The 13211-nt window shown below is 37.8% G+C and overlaps 1 long non-coding RNA gene across 1 annotated transcript in view; it reads right to left on the bottom strand.

Annotated features, from left to right (window-relative positions):
- Positions 1-245: 245 nt before the first annotated feature.
- LOC149185751 (uncharacterized) overlaps positions 246-13211 on the bottom strand; it is a 238555-nt gene continuing 225589 nt past the window's right edge. The window contains exon 3 of the long non-coding RNA XR_016255640.1: positions 246-343. This is a non-coding gene — a long non-coding RNA (uncharacterized LOC149185751). The remainder of the gene's footprint in view (positions 344-13211) is intronic.

The raw sequence follows: 13211 nt of genomic DNA on the forward strand, positions 1-13211 counted from the left end.
ATATAGCTACATTTAATTAGATATTCAATTAAATTAATTAAATCGTTCCAAGTATCACCGCCAAAACATTAAAATGTATTCCCGGTACGATGACCAAAACATTAAAACACGATAACCAGGCCGGTAGTTTACTAATGTATAAATCATAATTACGATATACTAGCATCCCACTCAAATATGAATGTGATGCACATGGCTAAGGTTGCCATAATAACATAACCATCCATCGCCATGCCTGTTCCGTGATTGAATAGACGATTTGGCTCCAAACTAATTACATATGAACACATAGTCAGTCTCAGATAAACAGATAATCTTCGACTGCATTTATTCTTTCCCATACCTACTAGGCAATTGTAATGTAATTAACCAAAAAAAAAGAAATTCATGACGTCTTTCTGCATATAATAAAATGCTAATCATTAAACACTGCACAGAGGAAAAGAAACGCCACTTAGTATAAGTTGGTGTACTTAAGTTGCCATTACATGGTGCTATAAGTTGCTCTACTAGAAGTTGAATGGTTAAGAATGATTACGACTATCTTTTTGCAGGACGGTTGCTAAAATGCATAAACGATGAATTGGGTTGTACAAAGAACTTGACTGCTGAGCTATATGGTTATGGCGTATGACAACTTTGATTTTATTCAATAATACAAGTTTAAGTACAAAACGATTGATTTGTGGGATATGTCCGTACAACTATAGTGACAGGCATGGCATCAAAGACAAGTACAATGGGGATTAAAATTAGAATCACTGGGTGACAACGCATATGGTAAGCGAACGAAACTACATAGATCTTGTTGCAGTAGTGGGGGTCGATGGTCTCGACTACAGTGGATGGAAAGTGTTAAAGTATTAATTTCCACTGCAGCGTATTATCTCAGAAAACTGCCTGTTTTTTCCATGCGATGCGATCTAATCGCAGATCGCAAATCGCATCCATGCTCGCTGCCTTCGTCTGTTCTCTTGAACTCTTTCGACACGATGTTGCGATGCGATCTTATCGCTATCGAAAATCGCATTCGTGCCCTGTTGTCTTTTGTTACGCCCTGTGTTTTCAGCCGATTGGGATTCTGCAATGCGATCCGATCGCAAATCACAAATCACACAATGTACAGGCTTGCAGCAACTTAGGTGACGTGAACTATAATTTTCATTGACCGTTGGCTTTGTCAGTGAAACAATAAATGAATTTATTATTGTTGGTAAGTTGTGGTAAAGATTTAATTTTATAGTTTTTTTATTTCACGGGAGTTTTGTTTTTAGGGAATAATTCAAACAATATGTAATGTTTTTTGTTGTTGTTTTCTGTATGTAATGAAAGTAAAAAATATGCACAACATTACGAAGTAAAAAAAAAAAGGGAGAACATAGCAGCGTGAATGTAAGAGAGAATTTTACACACAGCAGTGTAAGTTTTTTTTGTAGAGGATATCTTGGCTCATCTTTCATTCAAGCGATGAAATGTAAAAACGCAGTAGCATAAATGAGAAGGAAAATTACACAACAGTGTTGATTTTATTTTGTGAGAGACAGAGTGAATTTTTTTACTGCTCTGAGGAGTTCTTGGTGAAATCCCTCTGATAGAGGAAGAATATTTTGTAACTGCAATCTTTTGTTAATGAATACAAAGTTTATGTGTGCATGAGTAAAAGCCCATGTTCCCAGAAAACAATTTTAGTTTCCACTGTGTTAAAACAGAGCATTTTTCTCTGTTATGTTCAAGCTATTTTGTTTTGGAATTAAACAAAAAATTCCCAACATGGTATCAGAGCATGTCCAGGATCTTTGAAGGTGTCAAAGAAGCTGAAGGAAGGATTTCTTGCTGCAGCAGCTTCTCCAGCAGAGTGAAGACTCAGTAAAAAATCCAAGGTATTTCTCAAGCTAGTTTTCTGTGTTGCTGTTGAAGACAGTCAATTATTTTAATACACAATCAAGTATTTTGAAGAGTGCAAGAATGGATGGAGCCAGCACTAGCATGGGTATATTTAATACTCAGCTCCCACAATTTAATGGGAAAAACTATGACTATTGGGCAATAACCATGAAAGCTTTGATTGCTTCCCTAGACTTATGGGAATTTGTTGAGGATGGATTTGAAGAACCAGCAGATGAAAATGAGTTTAACAGTTTAACTCAGGCAGAGAAAGATCTATTGAAGAGCTATAAGAAGAAGGATTCTAAAGCCCTCTGTTTTTTGTATCAAGCAGTGCATGAGAGTGTGTTTCGAAGGATAGCAGTAGCCAAGACATCCAAAGAAGCATGGAAAACTCTCAAGACAGCCTATCAAGGCATGGAGAAAGTGAAGACAACAAAACTACAATTGCTGAGGAGAGATTTTGAGAATCTATGCATGAAGGAGTTAGATAATATTGAATCATTCTTCACACATGTGATTGGTCTGGTCACACAGATAAGGTTTCATGGAGATATTCTTGAAGAAAGGAGGATTTTGGAGAAACTATTGAGGATCCTACCCTCAAGGTTCGATGTGATTGTCACCACCATAGAAGAGACAAAGGATCTCACAAACTTCTCAGTTGATGAACTACACGCATCACTGATAACACATGAGCAGAGATTGAGTAGAAAGGAAAGCTCATCTCTAGAACATGCCTTTAAGACCCAGATGTTCTCTAGAAGAGGAAGAGGTCAAGGCAGAGGAAACAAGAGAGGAAGAGGCAAAAGCCAAAACAGAGGTGGAAGAAACAGTCCAGCAAATGCTCAAGGAAGAGGCAACAATCCAAATCAGAACCAAGGCCAAGGCAACAACCAACAAAGTGGACAACATCATGCTCAAGGACAAAGGTATGATAAACCCAATGTCCAATGTCATTATTGTAAAAAATATTGGCATTGTGCAAATGAATGTAGGAAGAAACAACATGATATGAGTAATAGAACTAGTGCAAATTTCACTAGAGAAAATATCAGTCAAAATAGTTTGTTTTTACCTTGTAATATGGTTGAAGAAAAGAGTGAAGATGTATGGTTTCTGGACTCCGGTTGCGGTAACCATATGGCAGGAAACATAGCCCTGTTTTCTATGTTAGATCAGAATGTGAAGTCACAAGTCACACTAGGGACAGATAACAAAGTTTCTGTTATGGGAAAAGGAGAAGTAAATGTCTTAACAAATAAAGGTGAAAAGAAAACCATAACAGATGTTTATTATGTATTTGGAATGTGTTGTGCTCTACAACAACCCCCCATTTCATATCAAGTTTATTCTCAAAACTATAATATGAAATGGGCCCCTTTTTATTTTAATTGGTATCAACTTAGTATTATTCAAAAAGATCCAAAAAACAAAATAAAAACATTACAAAACCTTTTTGATAAACCAATTAATTGGTCTTATAATACATAAATGAGTAATATTTTATCATTGCAAAAAAGCGATCGCCAGATTGCATGTCGCAATGACAAAGGAGGCATAACTTAAAGACCCATTGGTTTTCTCCGACGCGACAACACGCAAAAGGCTATCGGATATCAGCAATAACAAGTTATCATAACAAAAGTCCCTTTCGCTCTGATGTGATGCGATATCGCTATCGGCGATCGGAGATGTACAATGCATACTTTTCAAAGTTCTCAGTTAATACTCCCGATGCGAATTGGCGATATCGCTATCGGCAATCAGGGATTCCAAAAGGAACCAATATAACGATTTAAGTTTTCCCCTGACGGCCGATTGCGATAAAGCCAAAAGCGTGAATTTCAAAAAATTGATAAAGCAGGGATATTACGATTAATTTGTATTAAAGGCCTTATCTTCCCAACAGCAATTCACCTGCGCTCAACCGCCAAAACATCCAAGGCAAGCTTAAACGAATCATTCGGCCAATAAACGATATGATGGGCATTTAAAGGATTGACAGGTTTTAACGACCATTTAATGAAATAATAAGTCTAAAAAATATTTTCACAGATTGTATCCGCGGCCACTTTAAGTTAATCCTTCATCATGCATTGATTAATATGTCTCGCTCATATTTGGTTTGCACTACCAATTCTCTGTATTACCTTCATTTTCACTCCTGTGCAGAGCTCTTCCGAAGCAGTGGATTCAAGCAGAATGGGGAAGAAGTCTAAGGAAACTACAATAGCCTCCGTTTCGCCAGGTACAGGACAACTCATCGCTGATCCAGGAACTAAAATAAAAGGATTGATATCTGACACTACATGTCTAGGACTCAGCAAAACCACTTAGCAAAGTACCTATAATTTGATTGAAGCCGAAGAACCAGAGGTGACAGCAGTACAAGCCACAGTAGATACGACCCGAAATCTGATGCTACTCTAAAGGATTTAGCCGACTCTTTCCTTCATCGGATAGCCACCCGGGAACAAATTCTCCCATATACGGATGTAGTGAGGTGGGCAATTGAGGAAATCCCAATCACAGACAGAACCTTTTGCACTAGAGATGGGAGAATCTTCGGTTCATTTCAACCTAATGATTTGAGGCAAATGTATCATTTTCCTGTACCAGAGAAGAAGTACAACAAGGCATTCCTGGAGAAATTCAGAGAAGAGAACGAAATTGAATCCAAACCCATTCGGGATTGGAGGCAAAATCCAGCAAAACACAAGCATGAGTCTTCAGGTAAGTACTATGTTGACTCTCTATGTTCTCCTTATTGTTATGCTGGGATAATGATGTGTAGATTATGGGGGTTACACGATTCCGCAAATTTCACTATAGAAATGGTTCCTTTAATGGAGGCGACATGTAATAGTGAAATAATGGATTGGGCAACTGTACTGTCAGATAAGCTAGCAACCGCAGTTTTTGATTTTAGAAGCAAAACCCGCATCACTGAAAGGTTTATTCCCCCATTCTACTACAGTGCTTATATCTTGGACACCCTGTGTTTTAATTCTGAATTTCCTGTGCTTGGATGGAGGTGGACTCCACAAGACCCCATGCCCATTCATATATACCATCAGAAGTTGTGGAAAACTTACTATAAGCACCATTTATATCAAGTCTGCAATGGCTTTATGTTACCCATTCACTACTCTATTTTTGATAAACCCGCTCCTAAGATTTCCTACCAAGCAGGGGTTGATTTGACATCCATAGGAAGACGGTTCGGAGAGGAAAAATTTACTTATATAAGAATTTTCGGCAGCCAAGCCAAACCTCATGTCCTCCCTTTGTACATACCTGATAAACTGTTGGCTAGGGAAATAGCCTATCAGATTATGTCCAAAGGAGTTACACAAACTCTAAAGAAAAATAAGAAGCAGGTTTGGCCCTCTTTTCCTCTAAGATGCGATGTCTACGCTCTGCATGACTTTAAACATGCAGAGAAAGAAGCTGAAAAAATGAAGGCATTAAGTCTAGCAACTCTTCCTAATAGGCGATTTGATCCAAACAAAGTCGCCTATATTGCACTTGAACAGGAAAAATTGACAAAGTTTGATCATAAAGAAGATAAGTTCGATGACCTGTTCTCCTCAGCTGAGTCAATGTCCCAAGTTAAATCGCTGGCTAGAATGGAATATAAAAATGACGGGTTAGTTGAATTCAACAGAGTTAGAGAATAGAGGTTGCAAACTCTGCCTCTAGATCTGTTAGCAACAACCCCAACGACAGAATCAAGCGAGCCTGAGCAGCGACTCATTAAGGAACCTCCTGTTACATCAAAAGAACAGGAGGAAGTGCATATGAAAAAACAAGAGGAAACCCAGACGAAAGAGCAGGACCAGAGCACCATAGAGGTGAATGTAGATGCCCAGATTGACTCGAAATTGCTTCAGGAATGGCAACAATTCGACTCAATCATCAGCAATCTTGAGTGCTCGAAGGAAGTCGAAACATCAAAAGCAGCTAACACACAGGAGACAACTTCAAAACAAGTTCCAAGTGGAACCAGCGGCCTACCCAGTTCTAAAGAAGTAGAGATAATCCCTAAGGACCCCTCCGATCAAATTATTTTGCAAGTAGAAGAAATTCCTCCCTTAGATGTCTTTTACAGCCCAAGACATAAGGCTGTGGTAAAACAACAGCGGAAAAGGAGAAGGACTGATCAACCTTCCCTATTCCCTGAACAAACAGTGACGGGCAACGTGGTTTGGAAAGAGGAATTTGACCCCTCTAATGACCTAACAAAACTATCCCAATATGCTGGAGCCTATTCGGCAGCGACAATAGACAAGGCATCAGAGGTGAGTAATTTATTAAAAGCAAAAGACCAGGAGATCTTTTCACTACAAGCACAACTATCGGAGGCACAGAAGAAGGCAGAGCAAGCAGAACGACAATTGTTTACACAACAAAAAATAAATAATCAATTGACTAAAAAATTGCAGGAAGAGAAACAGAGGATTGATTACAGTGCAGTTCAAAAGCAGAAAGAGCTGTCTGAGGCATTGGCACAACTAAAAGCAGTGAATGAACAAATGCTGAAGTCGAAAGATGAGCAAATTGCTCAACTATCAGCCCAGCTAGAGAAAACAAAGAATCTTCCACAGCTAGCTGAATTCAGAGCAGAGGCATTACAGATAAACAAGGCATTGAGAACACAGATAAAGCTTTTATGTCAACAAATCGCAGGCGGAACATTTATGCGATTTGACGACATCAATAAGTGAAAAATCGGAAAAAGCTAGAACAGACTTGGATCAAGCTGATGAAACACTAACTAATTTTCTTGAGTGGCAAGACACCGATCAGGGACAGGCAGCTAATTTACCAAAAATCCTAGAATCACATAAGGAGATATTATTTACGGAATGGCAGTCCCAGTTAATGAAAGCAGAGAGAGCAATTTCAAGATGCAAATTAACCACAAGTAATTTGGTTGAATTGGTTAATAATACTCTCTACTTGTCTAACATGATTTCTCAATGTACTCTAGGTAAATTGACTGCGGCTAAAACATTGGAGTAGTCATGTTATCCGGAACTAGAGAAAAATGGGAGATTAATCGCAGGAATTAAAAGTTTGACATGGGACACCTATTAGTTCTTCTTAGTCAAACCATACAGCCAGAGAGCCGCCCTCAAATGCCTCACATATGCAATCGGGTATATTATTCCTAATATACAGGATGCCACCTATGTTGCCCAACTCAATTCTCATCTCAACAGACCACCAGAAGTGGAGCCAATGCTTGCGATATGCCAGCTCAGGTTTAAAGGCAAACAGCCTAAGTGATGATTCATGCCGCCGACTGCCAGATTGCCGTGAAGGAGATATTCAGAATCAAATGATACCAATTAAGTAGGATTTTAGTTTCATAGGTAGTTAGCTTAATTAAGTATTTATAGACCCTTTCATGTATTTAGAAAGGGTAGTAAGTTTTGTATATGACTTAAAACCTGAAGTTGCACTAATGTACTTCAGGCATATTCTTTTATAAAACTGGGCCAATCATTCTGATTTTGACAAAGAAGCTTTTATGCAAATGTGCACTACTATCTTTGTTTGAAAGTATTTCTGAGTTGGAAGAAGAATCTCAAATAGCAATTGATTTTGGGAGTGATTAGCAGCTCATATGGTACTATTATCTATGTCTGAGTTCATTCTTTTTATATGAATTGTCGTTTGATCGCTTTTGCTATTATCGGATATATGCATGTGTTTTTAACATCATTCTTTATTCCTTCCATTATTGGATGTTTACAGTATGCTTTTCTTTTGATCATATATGTATCGATAATATAAATGATAAGTGTAGCAATATTGTGTTAATCACTTTGTTTAACTATTTAAACAAAGTAATCATTGAATGAATAAATGTCTATGTTTATTGGATAGAGTCATCTATATGCCTGTCAATAGACAAAGATCATCAAGCACTACATTTCAAAGAATAATAGTTCCCGGGATTAGTAGTAGTTCTTTTATTCCTGCTGATAGATTAAGTTATTCACCTATCGATAGATTAGATAATCAATCGTTCATCCACCCCTTTTTATTCATTACTGGGAAACTGGTCCCATTATACCCAGTCGGAGCCACCATTCCAAACGAAGAAGGAGTTGTATTAAGGTCCGGACCGGGTGGTTATCCCCAATGTTGATACAACGATTTTCGGGGCATCAACATTTTTGGCGCTAGAAGGAGGGCCTCTACTATGAATGGCAAGCAAACCCAAATCTACAGACCATTCTAAGAGTAATTCTCCCTCCACATCACCTCGTACTTCCCAATTGCATGCTGGTTCTCCAGTATCCAAACATGAAGAAGAGGAATCAACTACCACTGCTCAAACTCACAATACTCCAGAACAATTAAGTCTTGAATCTCCTGAAGTTCAGTCTCTTATCCATAAACTTCAGAGCTTCTCGATATCACCACAGAAATCTGAGGTATCTCAAAGCAGTGTGACTTCGCAATTCAATTTACCTCACCCTCTCACCAGACTTCAGAGTGGAAAGCTCGGTATTGAACCTACTGAGTTCCCTTTACCCAAAAGGAAAAAGGCGAAGAAAAGCATTGAAGGATCTGACAGTGAAGCACTTTCATCCGCATCCTCCATCTCATCTTCCCCAGTGCGAAGTCAACCATCCACTCCCTCATCACACATTGTTGTTCATCAGGGATTAGCAACTTAAACATCCCAACCTGCGCAATCCTCAATATCAGCTCCATCTGGAATTTCAACAGTAGTATCATCCACTACTGCGGTTACAATGGCAGATCCATGGACCAGGCCTGGTGCAGTCAACATGCATGCACCATTGCATGTATTACCTGATGCTCCTGAGAAATGGCTACCCAAGTTTAATCCAGATGACAGAACACAAGTTGAGGAACATATTAATAACTTCATGTTAGCAGTTAATTTGAAGGGAGTAACAGAGCAAGATGTTGTCGTTAGGATTTTCCCTTATACTTTGCAAGGATCAGCAGGATCCTGGTATTTTTCCTTACCTTCTGGTTCCATTACCAGTTGGACGACTTGCCAAGAACAGTTTCTTACTAAGTATGGTGATGATAGGTCTTTAGCTACATTAATAAATGATCTTTCCAATCTTAGGATAGAGCCTAGGGAACCGATTAAAGAATTTAATGTGCGATTCAATAAACTCTTGAATAAAATCCCAACGGCCTCCAAACCAAGTGAGCAAATCAGAAGCGAGTGGTATATAACTGCACTACCTGCCAATATAGCTATTTTTGTAGACAGGGCTGGAAAACCAACTTTAGCTGAAAACATGAAAGAAGCACTTGCTGTGGAGAAACGTATTAATGCTCTAGAGAAGAAAGCTGCTCTTGAAGATAGAAAAACCAAAAAAGTTTCTTTTAAATATGATTCAAAGAAGAAAACCCCTAAAGATCCATATGATATGGAGGGTCTACAAAAGGTCCTCAAGACTATGTCAAACGAAATGGTTGAAATCAGAAAACAAGTAGCTGAAACCTCAACCAAAAGGCCCTTTAAGAATTACAAGAAAACTAAATCAAAACCACCGAATGTTATATCTAATGCAGATTCAGATCTTGAAGAAGGAGAAGAAGAAACAGTTTCACCAACTGATGAAGAAGAGGAAGTTGTTGAATGTCATGGAATGTGGGATTTTATATTGCCTAACTTCGATACAGAAAATGAAGAAGAAGCGTTTCCTGTCACTACTAGGAGTAAAAGTACCTCTGAACCTATTCTGACAACTTCAAAGAAAAGGAGTGCAGGTGCTACTACAACAAAGGAAAAGGTGCCCCCAAAGAAGCCACCTACAACAGTTCCGCAAAACTAACCTTCAACTTCAAATATTCCGTCAACATCTAAGACATTGGTAGTATCCGATTCAATGGATTACAATATTGTTGATGACATGAAAAAGACTAAGGCAAACATTACCATGTTTGAACTTAGTAAATTGAAACATCAGCAAAAATTGCTTCTCAAAGAATTAAATGTTGTTCCTACTTCACCCCTTCTCAGTGCTAAAGCTACAAATGATGCAGGTCAACCACCTTTTGGTATGGTCGAAGCTACAGACGCAGTTCTGATTGGAGATAGATCAAATTCTCATACTCTACCTTTCCTTCTAACCTACGAGATCTACAATAGAAACCTGCACAACTGTTTGATTGACTCAGGGGCATCCTCTAATATAATGCCAGCCTCAGTTTGTTCCAAACTGAACATTGAACCCAAAAGTCTGCTATTCATATTGTGCAATTAGATAGGACTAAAGTCCAGGTTTTAGGAGAAATCAACTCAGTAACCATCAGGCTATCAGCTGATCCTAGAGTAGTTCAAAGAATTGATATCTTAATCGCTGATATACCTGAATTTTATGGTTTGATCTTGAGTAGGGATTGGTTTGAAAAACTCCATGGGTATATTTCTACCGATTGGTCCCATATGTGGCTTCCCTACAAGGGAAATCCAAATCAAATAAAAATCGATCGGGAGAAACACATGACCCATACAGTTATAGAATTTGAACAAGAAAACCAACCAATAGCATTTAATAACAACATTTTGGGGAATTATTTATCTGATTTATTCTTTGGCAACTTCACTGCCCAACCATCTCCTTTCTCAGTAAACAATTCTACATCTCAGATCGAAAATTATTCACAAACATATAGGTCAAGATGTTTTAATGATACTGAGAAAACTGTAAATAAAATTGTTAATACTTCTTTATTTTGGTCACTATATTTCGATGGGTCTAAGTCTAGCGAAGGCTCAGGAGCAGGATGCATTTTGGTTAGCCCTCAGGGAGAAAAAACAATGTTGTCCTGTAGGATGGAGTTTGAATGCACTAATAATACAGTTGAGTATGAAGCCTTACTCCAAGGACTATATAAAGCGATTGACCTCTAGGTTCAATATTTGAAAGTGTTTGGAGATTCCGAAATTATTATTAAACGGGTAAGGAATACAATTCATTGTCTTTCTAGCCATCTCAAACATTATCAGTCGCTGGTACAGGAACTCACCTCCCACTTTTCGGCATTCAATATTTCTTCCATCCCCAGGTCACAAAATTCAGCAGCCGACTTGCTAGCCAATGTTGCTTCTAAACTCCTACCTTCTGAAGATTATAGCCCAGATAGATTTTCAATAGAATTACTTTTTAGGCCATCGATTCCTAACAATGTCACTAATTGGAGAGTATTCAATCACGATGAAGACATTTTACAATTTTTAACTTCCGAAAAGTCCTATGATGATAAAATCATTGAGGAAAATGAGCATGACCTTCAAATGAGAGGAAAACACGAGGAAAATTCAATCCCAAAGTCTGTGGTGAAGCTTGAGGATCTTTATGATATTAAAGACAGGTTTAAACCTGTGACTAATACAAAGCTCCAAAGTTCCACCTTAAGGTTTGAATTGATAAACCTTGGCACTGAGCAAAATCCTCAAAACATTAATTTAGGATTAGGACTTTCTGTGGAAGAAAAGGAAGCATTCATTAGACTGTTACGGAAAAATAAACATGTTTTGCTTGGAAATATGACGATTTAAAGACATACGATACATCCATCATCTAGCATACCATTCCAATGCTTCCCGAACAGTAACCAATTCAACAGAAGTTGAGAAAAATACATCCGAACTTAGAGATTCAAATAAAATCGGAACTCAATAAACTCTTGAAAGCTAAGATTATTTTTCCCGTTCGGCACTCAAACTGGGTCTCCAATATGGTGCCTGTCAGAAAGAAAAATGGCGACATCAGGATTTGTATAGATTTCAGAAATCTGAATAAGGCAAGCCTAAAAGATAATTTCCCATTACCTACTATGGAGCAGATACTCCAATCAGTGGCAGGCTCTGAGTTGATGTCCTTTTTAGACGGTTTTTCAGGATATAACCAAGTTTTGGTCCATCCTGATGACCGACTCAAAACCACATTCAGAACAAAATGGGGAACTTATGCTTATCAGAAAATGCCTTTCGGACTTATTAATGCAGGAGCCACGTTCCAAAGAGCGATGGATATAGCTTTCAAAGGATTGATTAACAAAACAATAGTTTTCTACTTAGACGATATTACTGTATTTTCTAAAAAGAAATCCAATCATTTGCATGATTTAAATAAAATCTTTCAACGCTGCAAAAGGTACAGTATTTCACTTAATCCTAAAAAATCCTTCTTTGCTCTTGACCAAGGAAAGCTCTTAGGCTTTATTGTTTCTAAAGATGGCATTTATATTGATCTGGACAGGATTAAAGAAATCTCTGAAATCCCTTTCCCTCACAATAAAAGATCCATGCAGTCATTTCTAGGCCAAATCAATTTTTTCAAAAGATTCGTTCCAGACTTTTCTCAAATCATTTTGCCACTTCAAACTATGATTTAGAAAAATTCAGTCTTTAGATGGGGATCAGCAGAAAATGAAGCATTTGATTTAATCAAACAATCAATAATCAATGCCCCCGCTTTAAATACTCCTAATTTTTCTAATCATTTCACATTGTATACTATCGCATCCGATTTGTCTTATGCAGCAGTACTCACACAGATTAACAATCACAACTTAGAAGCACCCATTTCATTCTATAGTTCAAATCTCCAGGGTGATGAATTGAATTACTCCGAAGTAGAAAAACAAGCCTTTGCTGTATATAAAGTTGTCAAACATTACAAACCCTTCCTTTTAAAAGCCCATACAAAAGTTATAGTTCCTTTCCCTGCGGTAAGGCAACTATTAATCCAAAGGGAATTAGGTGAAAAAAGGGCAAATTGGGTTACAACACTTCAAGAATATGACTTGGAAATTAAACCAGCAAAGATTGTTAGAGGCCAAGGTTTTTGCAGGTTATTGGCAGCAGCATCCAACATTCAAGAATCAGGTGATACAAATCAAACCGAAGAGATCAACCAGATAAGTATTACTGATTCTGAATCACAATATGCTGACTTAATCTTTTATTTGAAAAATGGATATGCACCTCCTAACCTATCTTATAGAAAACAAAAGGGACATTAGATTAAAAGCAAAAAATTTCACAATTATTGATGATGTGCTTTTTAGGCAAAATTATGATTCAATCTTATTAAGATGCCTAGAAAAACCTGAAGCACAAAAGGTTTTGCAGGAATTACATGATGGACCAGTAGGAGGACATTTTGGAGCTGACACAACAACCCACAAAATCATTCATGCTGGATATTATTGGCCTACTCTGTTTAGAGATGCTCATGAATATGTAAGGAAATGCCGAAATTATCAAACTTCTAGTGGAAGACAAAGAAATCCAGCTTTCCCTTTGCAAC

This window comes from Pinus tabuliformis, chromosome 3_1, assembly GCF_031772625.1.
Source record: "Pinus tabuliformis cultivar Carrire ecotype Pingquan chromosome 3_1, CPIR1, whole genome shotgun sequence".
Classification (NCBI taxonomy): Eukaryota; Viridiplantae; Streptophyta; class Pinopsida; order Pinales; family Pinaceae; genus Pinus; species Pinus tabuliformis.